Genomic DNA, 9,204 nt, shown 5'->3' on the forward strand with positions numbered 1-9,204 from the left:
AAACAATATCCTTTAGTATTTCTTGTAGGTTTGGTTTGGTTTTTGCAAATTCTCTACACTTGTGTTTATCTGTAAATATCTTAATTTTGCCTTCATATTTCAGAGAGAGTTTTGCTGGATATATGATCCTTGGCTGGCAGTTCTTCTCCTTCAGTATTCTGTATATGTCGTCCCATTCCCTTCTTGCCTGCATGGTTTCTGCTGAGTAGTCTGAACTTATTCTTATTGATTCTTCCTTGAAGGAAACCTTTCTTTTCTCCCTGGTTGCTTTTAAAATTTTCTGTTTATCTTTGGTTTTGGTGAGTTTGATGATAATATGTCTTGGTGTTTTTCTTTTTGGATCAATCTTAAATGGGGTTCGATGAGCATCTTGAATAGATATCCTTTCGTCTTTCATGATGTCAGGGAAGTTTTGTGTCAGAAGTTCTTCAACTATTTTCTCTGTGTTTTCTGTCCCCCCTCCCTGTTCTGGGACTCCAATCACCCGCAGGTTGTCCTTCTTGATAGAGTCCCACATGATTCTTAGGGTTTCCTCATTTTTTTTTAATTCTTTTATCTGATTTTTTTTCAGCTATGTTGGTGTTGATTCCCTGGTCCTCCAGATGTCCCAGTCTGCATTCTAATTGCTCGAGTATGCTCCTCTGACTTCCTATTGCATTGTCTAATTCTGTAAGTTTATTGTTAATCTTTTGGATTTCTACATGCTGTCTCTCTATGGATTCTTGCAACTTATTAATTTTTGCACTATGTTCTTGAATAATCTTTTTGAGTTCTTCAACAGTTTTATCAGTGTGTTCCTTGGCTTTTTCTGCAGTTTGCCTTATTTCATTTGTGATCTCTTGAAGCATTCTGTAAATTAGTTTTTTATATTCTGTACCTGATAATTCCAGGATTGTATCTTCATTTGGGAAAGATTTTGATTCTTTTCTTTGGGGGCTTGGAGAAGCTGTCATGGTCTGCTTCTTTAAGTGGTTTGATATGGATTGTTGTCTCCGAGCCATCACTGGGAAACTAGTTTTTGCAGAACATCTGCTAAAAAAAAAATGCAGTCTGATCCCTATCAGAGTTCTCCCTCTGGCTCAGGCTATTCGGATGTTAATGGAGCTGCCTGGGAATGGTGGGGGAGGGATCAGAGAGCTAGGAGTGTAGCACCTCAGAATATAGCCAGAGTTGCTTGTCTTGCTTGGAATGACTATTATATCTGAGATTTCCACGGGGTACGTCGCCTATGTGTGCTGGCTGTGTGGAGATTGCCCCCGAGGGGTCTGGCCCGCTGGAGTCAAGGTCAGATCCTCCGGTTCCAGCCCCACACCCAGCGTCAAGGCTCCCCTACTGGGACGGTGCACTCTCGACTCCAAAATCAGTTGTTGCCTCCCGGGGACTTCTCGTCCCTCCAGCCGCGTTGCCTTGCCGCCTCCGCAAACCAGTTGGGCCGCCTCCCGGGGTTAGTTCAGGTGGGTGGAGCAGCTCCCCGTGCTTGTGCCGTGACCGAGTGTCCCGGCTGGGACACTGTTCTCCCCGCTCCAATACCAGTCGCTGCCTCCCGGGGACTTCTACCGGCTGCGTCCCACGCCGCCCGTGTGACCCAACTGGGTCCCCTCCCGGGGTTAGTTCAGGGGGGTGGAGCAGCTCTCCGTGTTTATGCCGTACCTGCATCCAGTCCAAATCCCGGCGGGATGGTTCCCTGGCTGGGATGCTGCTCTCCCGGTTCCAAGACCAGTCACTGCCTCCCGGGGACTTCTCCTACCGGCTGCATCCCACGCCTCCCGCGGAACCGGCTGGTTCCCCTCCCGGGGTTAGTTCAGGGGGGTGGAGCAGCTCTCTGTGCTTGTGCCGTACCTGACTGGTACGCTGGCTCCAGGCTCTGAAAACAATCGCTGCTTCCCCGTATTAGTTTGTTCTCCGTCTCTAAATCTGTGTTTGTTGTTCAGGGTTTGTAGATTGTTATGTATGTGATCGATTCACTTTTTTTCCGTGTCTTTGTTGTAAGAGGGATCCGAGGTAGCGTCTGCCTAGTCTGCCATCTTGGCTCCGCCTCCTAAAATTTTTGTTTTGTACATAAATCACCACAATACAACTTAAAAAAATTAACAAACCTTTAAAAAGTCGCTAGTATATACCTGTTCAGATTTTTAGATGAGAGATATACACTCTTTCAGGTCACTCAGGCCTCCCAAATATTGTTATTTCACTTTTCTTTTCCTCCTATGTAAAATTCATCAAACATTGTCTCTACTGCATTATCTTAGTTAGAGGTAGCCCCCAACTTATGATGGAGTTCCATTCCAATGACTCCATCTTAAGTCAGTTCTGATATAAGCAGAACACCTCATTGTGGACCAGGCTATAGACTGCTATATGCCAGTATTTTGAACAGTAAAGATAACATTGAACATCTCCGAATGAAGATCTGACAAAGAGAACTTCAGTAAATTACATGCTGTAAGATTGTATGTAGTTGTTATTGTTGTTAGGTGCTGTCGAGTCAGTTCCCACTCATAGCGACCCTATGCACAACAGAACAAAACATAGCCCGGTCCTGAGCCATCCTTACAATCGTTGTTATGCTTGAGCTTATTGTTACAGCCACTATGTCAATCCACCTCGTTGAGTGTCTTCCCCTTTTCCACTAACCCTGTACTCTGCCAAGCATGATGTCCTTCTCCAGGGACTGATCCCTCCTGACAACCTGTCCAAAGTACGTAAGACCCAGCTTCTCCATCCTTGCCTCTAAGGAGCATTCTGGCTATACTTCTTCTAAAATATGGCCTTGCGTATATCTCACCTGAATTCAGAGACCATCTGAAGAATAGATTAGATGCATTGAACACTGGTGACCAAAGACCAGACAAGCTGTGGAATGACATCAAGGATATCGTCCATGTAGAAAGCAAGAGGTCATTGAAAAGACAGGAAAGAAAAACAAGACCGAGATGTATGCCAGAGGAGACTCTGAAACTTGCTCTTGAGCATCAAGCAGCTAAAGCAAAAGGGAGAATTGATGAAGTAAAAGAACTGAACAGAAGATTTCAAAGGGTGGCTCGAGAAGACAAAGTAAAGTATTACAATGACATGCGCAAAGTGCTGGAGATGGAAAACCAAAAGGGAAGAACACGCTCAGCGTTTCTCAAACTGAAAGAACTGAAGAAAAAATTCAAGCCTCGAGTTGCAGTACTGAAGGATTCCATGGGGAAAATATTAAATGATGCAGGAAGCATCAAAAGAAGATGGAAGGAATACAGAGTCATTATACCAAAAAGAATTAGTCGATGTTCAGCCATTTCAAGAAGTGGCATATGATCAGGAATGCTTGGTACCGAAGGAAGAAGTCCAAGCTGATCTGAAGGCATTGGTGAAAAACAAGGCTCCAGGAATTGATGGAATATCAATTGAGATGTTTCAACAAACAGATGCAGTGTTGGAGGTGCTCACTTGTCTATGCCAAGAAATATGGAAGACAGCTTCCTGGCCAACTAACCGGAACAGATCCATGTTTATGCCTATCCCCAAGAAAGGTGATCCAACCGAATGTGGAAATTATAGAACAGCATTACTAATATTACATGCAAGCAAAATTTTGCTAAAGATCACTCAAAAATGGCTGTAGCAGTATATCGACAGGGAACTGCCAGAAATTCAGTCCGGTTTCAGAAGAGGACGTGGAACCAGGAATATCATTGCTGATGTCAGATGGATCCTGGCTGAAAGCAGAGAATACCAGAAGGATGTTTACCTGTGTTTTATTGACTATGCAAAGGCATTTGACTGTGGATCATAAGAAACTATGGATAACATTGCGAAGAATGGGAATTCCAGAACACTTAATTGTTCTCATGAAGAATATTTACATAGATTGTATGTAGTACATATTACTAAAATGTAAAATAAATAAATAAAAAATGTGGTAAGTGTGGTTCATCATAGTTCAATTTACATCAAAATGTAAGTCCCTGACTTACAAGGAACCCATTGTAAGTCAGGGACTACCTATATATAATTTCTTTTTTTTCATTCTCCCTATAGAAACAAAAAGTTTATCTTAACATTATTCTTGTAAGAATTTCCTAAATGGTCTCATAATATCAAGTACCTCCATTTACAGCACAGTGGTTAGCACTGGCTGCTAACTAAAGGTCGGTGGTTCAAAGCCACTAGGCACTCTGAAGGAGAAAGATGTGGCAGTCTGCTTCCATAAAGATTTACAACCTTGCCCGATTAAGTAAAGTACTATTGAAGAAGAAGAATAAAGTAGAAGGACTTTGCATTACCTGACCTCAGAAACTACTATAGAGCTAAGGTAGTGAAAACAGCCTGGTACTGGTACAACGACAGATACATTGACCAATGGAATAGAATTGAGAACCCAGATGTAAATCCATCCACCTATGGTCACCTGATCTTGGACAAAGGCCCAAAATCCATTAAATGGGGAAAAGACAGTGTTTTTAACAAACGGTGTTGGCAAAACTGGATGTCCATCTGCAAAAAAAAAGAAACAGAACCCATACCTCACACCATATACAAAAACTAACTCAAAATGGATGAAAGACTTAAACATAAAGCCAAAAACTATGATGTTCATAGAAAAAAAAGTCGGATTAATGCTAGAGGCCCTAATACATGGTATTAACAGGGTACAAACCATAAACAACAACACACAAGCTCCAGAGGATAAGCTAGATAACTGGGATCTTCTAAAAACTAAACACTTATGCTCATCAAAAGACTTCACCAAAAGACTAAAAAGAGAACCTACAGACTGGGAAAAAAATTTTGGCTATAACAAATCATACAAAGTTCTAATCTTTAAAATCTACAAGGAATTCCAACACCTCTACAAGAAGACAAATAATCCGAATAAAAAATGTGTAAAAGAAATGAACAGACACTTCACCAAAGAAGACATTCAAGTGGCCAACAGACACATGAGGAAATGCTCACGATCTCTAGCCATTAGAGAAATGAAAATCAAAACTGCAATGAGAAACCAGCTCATCCCAGCATTACTGGCATGAATCAATAAAACAGGAAATAACAAATGTTGGAGAGGCTGCAGGGAGATCAGAGCTCTTATGCACTGCTGGTGGGAATGCAAAATGGTACAAACATTTTGGAAAATAATTGGGCACTTCCTTAGAAAGCTAGAAATAGAAATACAATGTGATCCAGCAATCCCATTCCTAGGAATATATCCTAGAAAAATAGGAGTTGTCCCAAACATAGACATATGCACACCCATGTCCATTGCAGCATTGTTCACAATAGAAAAGATGGAAACAACCTAGATGTCCATCAACAGATGAATGGACAAACTGTGGTACATACACAAAATGGAGTATTATGCAACAATAAAGAACAACAATGAATCTGTGAAGCATCTCGTAACATGGATGAATCTGGGGGGCGTTATGCTGAGTGAAATAAGTCAATCACAAAAGGACAAATATTGTATAAGACCACTACTGTAAAAGCTCATGAAAAAGTTTACATACAAAAAGAAACAATCTTTGATGGTTACGAGGGTGGGGAGGAGTGGGGATGGAAAAACACTTAACAGACAATAGGTAAGTGGAAACTTTGGTGAAGGGTAAGATAGTACAGAGTACTGGGGAAGCCACCACAACCTGTACAAGTTAAGGTCGTGGTAGCTCCATAGATATATCCAAACACTCTGAGGGACTGAATTGCAGGGCTGAGGGCTGTGAGGACCATGGTCCCAGGAAACATCTAGCTAAATTGGCATAACATAGTTTATAAAAAATATGTTCTACATTCTGCTTTGGTGAGTACAGTCTGGGGTCTTAAAAGCCTGTGAGCGGCCATCTAAGATACTCCGCTGATCTCACCACTTTGGGAGAAAGGAAGAATGAAGAAAACCAAAGTTACAAGGGAAGATTAGTCCAAAGGACTAATGGACCACATGTACCACGGCCTCCACCAGACTGAGTCAAGTAAAACTAGATGGTGCCCGGCTACCATCACTGACTGTTCTGACAGGGATCCCAACAGAGGGTCCCAGACAGAGCTGGAGAAAAATGTAGAACAAAATTCTAACTCAAAAAGAAAGACTAGACTTGCTGGCCTTGACAGAGACTGGAGAAGCCCTGAGAGTATGGCCACCGGACACCCTTTCAGCTCAGTGATGAGGTCACTTTTGAGGTTCACCCTTCCACCAAAGGTTGAACAGGCCCATGGAACAAAACAAGACTAAAGGGGTGCACCAGCCCTGGGGGAGGGGCTGGAAGACAGGAGGGAACAGGAAAGCTGGTAATAGGGAACCCAGGGTTGGAAAGGGAGAGTGTTGACATGTCGTGGGGTTGTTAAACAATGTCACACAACAACGTGTGTACCAACTGTTCAATGAGAAACTAGTTTGTTCTGTAAACCTTCATCTAAAATGCAATAAAAAAACAAAAAAAAGATTTACAGCCTTGGAAACCCTATGGGGCATTCTACTCTGTCCTAACATATTCTGTATCACTAGAAGCTGCTTACCATCACATATCTAAACCCTGTTGCCTTCAAGTTGATTCTGACATATGGTGACCCCATGTGTTACAGAATAGAACTGCTCCATAGGGTTTTCATGACTGTAATCTTTCTTCCATGGTCATGCTAGGTGGCTTTGAACCACCAACTTGAGGTTAATAGTTGAGTGCAAACTGTTTGCACTACCTAGGAAACTGCCACATACCTGTTGTTGTTGTTATTGTCAGGTGCCCACAAGTCGGTTCCGACTTGTAGCAACCCTATGCACAACAAAACAAAACACTATGGAACGAGTGGGTTTGGCAATTCTGTGATTCTTTTGTTGCTCTCCTGAATTGTAAGCTAGTGCTCTGTCCTGGCATCATATTTGAAGATGTGTCCCCGTTCAGCCAGGCTTTGTCACTGGCTGTACTCTGTGAATTCACCTGTAAAATGGGGCAAGTATATCAAATGACTTATTAGGCCTGATCAGATCTAATATTCTGGGTACCATGATTTTTCTATTTCTAGCAATATATTTGGATAGCTTGTTTTGGAAACCGAGTAAATATATGAAGAAAATTTTAACCTATAGTGACCAATTAAATAATTTATCCATCAGACTATTTTATGTTTGGACATAGAATTGACCTGATAAACTTTAGGATCCCAGATTTAAGCTCTCTGAGGACATGATTTTTTTTTTTTTCATTGCTGTATCCCAGGAACCCAGAACATGTTGGCACATTGTAGGTGCTTAATAAATGTTCAATGCATAGATTTGGTAAATGATAGCAACATTACCAATAAAATGAAGTATTATTTGACAGTTCCAGTCAGTGCTTGAAGTGGCTGGTACTGACATTCAGGATGGCAAATGCCAGGCTGAGGCTCACTAATATAAAATGTCAGAGGAGCAGATGAGGGAAATACAGTTGAGGAGAACAGAGGAGTCACCATAAGAGGTCCAGAAGAAGCAGACATAGGCAACTCTGACCAAAGAAGATTATGGAGGGCTGGTAAGGAGCAAAATTCTATGTGACTGTTATTGCTATTAATTGCTGTTGATTCTGACTCATAGTGAACCCATTGTATGCAGAGTAGAACTGCACTCCATAGAGTTTTTAAGGCTGTGATCTTTTAGAAATAGATTGCCAGACCTGTCTTCTGAGGCTTCTCTGGGTAAGTTTGAACCACCAACCCTTCAGCAAACTCATTTGCATTACTCAGGGACTCCATCTATGTGTTGAAGAAACACAATTTCTTTATTCCAATACCAGCTCAAAAAATCCAAGACTAATGTTCCCATCACTGAACATAGAGTATTCTCCTGAGAGGCCTTTGTAAAGCCCTGTTGATGTCCCTGTTCCTCAGGCTGTAGATGAAGGGGTTCAGCATGGGGGTGACAACAGTGCACATCACTGAGGCAACCATGGCCTTCCAGGAAGAGGGTGATGCTCCAGAACTGAGATACACACCAAGGCCTGTCCCATAGAATAAAGAAACCACAGACAGGTGAGACCCACAGGTGGAAAATGCTTTATACTTCCCATCAGCTGATGAGATTTTCAAGATGGAGGAGACAATTTGAGTGTAGGAGAAAAGGATTCCTGCGAAGGGAACAATTCCGAGAAGGGCAGTCACCATAATATATAGCAGGATATGACTGACGAGTGTGTCGGAGCAGGCAGTTGTGAGGGCCTGAGCAAGTTCACAGTAAAAGACTTGAATTACCCAATTGGTGCAGAAGGAGAGCCGCAGCATCAACAAACTCTGCATTAGGGAGTACATCATACTGATGAACCAGGACACAAGAACCAGCAGACCACAGAGGCGGAGGTTCATGATGACCAGGTAGTGCAAGGGGTGACAGAGAGTTACAAACTAGTCATAGGCCATCAAAGTCAGGAGAAATGTGTCCATGCCTCCAAAAACCATGAAAAAGTACATCTGAGTGATGCAGCCTGCATAGGTGATGGATCTGTTCCGTGTCTGGATGTTCACTAGCATCTTTGGGATGGTGGTGGAGATGAAGCAGATGTCAGCCAAGGGAAGGTTGGTTAGGAAGAAGTACATGGGGGTGTGGAGGTGGGAGTCAGAGATGATGGTCAGAATGATGAGCAAGTTTCCAAGCACAGTGACAGTGACCACAAACACAGACAGGAATATTCCAAATAGTATCGGTTGATGCTCTGGGTCCTAGGAAAATCCCAGGAGGAAAAATTCTGAAGTGCTTGTTTGATTTCCTGGTTCCATGTTGCCAATAGTTCAGCTAGTAAATTGAGGAGGGGAAAGAACATGAAATAGACACAGGATAGACTCTAGATTCTCCCCATTTTATTTCTTTAAGTCAAGAATTAGATATAAAAGCCTTAATATTATGAGATTTAGGAACCCTACTTTCTGTCATTAGTTACATGCAACATTTCATAATGTTCCTTGGCCTCTGGGACACTCACACATCCCTTTTATCTCTGGTTTAGAATCACAATAGCTACAATTTTGAATCTTGGAGATAAAATGGTCCACGCACACTCTAACATACATATGGAATGCAAGGCCCAGTGAACTTTTATAACCTGATCCAGGTCATCTGCCTTTCTTGGGGGTATTACTGGGACTTCAAAGAGGGTCAAATAACCATGTCTGAGTGATGAAGAAATCTGAGAAGAGGGGATAATATCTGGATAAAGTACTGAAGGATGAGTAGGATTTAGGTTTGCTTCCCAGAGAGTG

General features: G+C 42.2%; 1 pseudogene; it reads right to left on the reverse strand.

The window, feature by feature from the left end:
- Nucleotides 1–7,776: 7,776 nt before the first annotated feature.
- On the reverse strand, nt 7,777–8,724 carry LOC126072086 (olfactory receptor 7D4-like; annotated as a pseudogene).
- Between the last annotated feature and the right edge of the window lie 480 nt (nt 8,725–9,204).

Source organism: Elephas maximus, chromosome 3, assembly GCF_024166365.1.
Source record: "Elephas maximus indicus isolate mEleMax1 chromosome 3, mEleMax1 primary haplotype, whole genome shotgun sequence".
Classification (NCBI taxonomy): domain Eukaryota; kingdom Metazoa; phylum Chordata; class Mammalia; order Proboscidea; family Elephantidae; genus Elephas; species Elephas maximus.